This window comes from Schistocerca gregaria, unplaced genomic scaffold, assembly GCF_023897955.1.
Source record: "Schistocerca gregaria isolate iqSchGreg1 unplaced genomic scaffold, iqSchGreg1.2 ptg000378l, whole genome shotgun sequence".
NCBI lineage: Eukaryota > Metazoa > Arthropoda > Insecta > Orthoptera > Acrididae > Schistocerca > Schistocerca gregaria.
The window spans coordinates 17239116-17240377 of record NW_026061824.1 but is presented as its reverse complement, the minus strand read 5'-3'; the positions used below and the strand labels follow the sequence as shown (position 1 = coordinate 17240377).

Genomic DNA, 1262 nt, shown 5'->3' with positions numbered 1-1262 from the left:
ATGCAGCACTCGGCAGCCTGCACTTGATATTCGTCCGTATTTTCGGTGAGTATGTTTGCATGCATTCTGCAGTATGAATCATTTTGAGCACGTGCGACACGGGACGAGTTATCATCTACATCTATATGGATACCCTGCAAAACACATTTAAGTGCCTGGCAAAGGGTTCATCGAATCACCTTCACAACTGATAATTAATTGAAACCCTCAGCTGCCGACAGGTGTTGTTGATATACTTCGATGGGGACAGCTGAAAAGTGTGCCCCTACTGGGACTCGAACCCAGAATCTCCTGCTTACAAGGCAGACGCTCAATCCATCTGAGCCATCGAGGGCACACATGAACAGCACGACTGCAGGAATTTATCCCTCGCACGCTTCCCGTGAGACTCACATCCCCAACCGTCCACAATCCGCATACGTAATGTACTTAATAGGTATTTGTCCATCCACTCATTACTGGCTCACACTAAGGTGACGATTCCCGTAAGAGTTCCGGCAACCTGTGCGCATTCGCACAGACGAAGGTCAATGGCTGGGTAACGTTTAACCATAGATATGAAGATAGTAACTGCTCTCGAAAGAACAGGCGCCACTGACGACCTTGCAACTCTTCTAGAATACATGATAGACCGGCCGATGTGGCCGAGCGGTTGTAGGCGCTTCAGTCGGGAGCCACGCGACCGCTACGGTCGCAGGTTCAAATCCTGCCTCGAGCATGGGTGTGTGTGATGTCCTTAATTTAGTTAGGTTTAAGTCGTTCTAAGTTCTAGGAAACTGATGACCTCAGATGTTAAGTCCCAAAGTGCTCAGAGCCATTTGAACCATCAGTCCCTATGTTTACACACTACTTACAGTAACTTATGCTAAGGACAACACACACACAACCATGCCCGAGGGAGGACTCGAACCTCCATCAGGGGGAGCCGCGCGAACCGTGACAAGGCGTTGGACACATGGCGGGTACCCCGCGCGGCTCATGGCAGCCGTGACACTGCTTCAAACAATGGACTGTAGAAACTTTTGTAAAGCACGGATTAAAAAAAAAAACTTTCTGTTCCAAGAGTCTAGACAAGTACACCTTTAAAAAATGCAACTACAAAGAAATTGAATTTTCGAACGTTTTGAATGAGAACCTGTCCTTATGGAACACCGTTGATCAAATGTCACAGGGATTATATACTCAGGTTTCACATGTGGATTAACACTTTCTAATCAATATCCGGAATGAGCAGGGCTTAAAACTTTGAAGAGTTAAATTTC

The 1262-nt window shown here is 46.8% G+C and overlaps 1 non-coding gene across 1 annotated transcript; it reads right to left on the bottom strand.

Moving 5' to 3' along the window:
• Nucleotides 1-260: 260 nt before the first annotated feature.
• Nucleotides 261-335, bottom strand: Trnat-ugu (transfer RNA threonine (anticodon UGU)). Its single transcript has one exon. It is a non-coding gene; the product is annotated as a tRNA-Thr (tRNA).
• Between the last annotated feature and the right edge of the window lie 927 nt (nt 336-1262).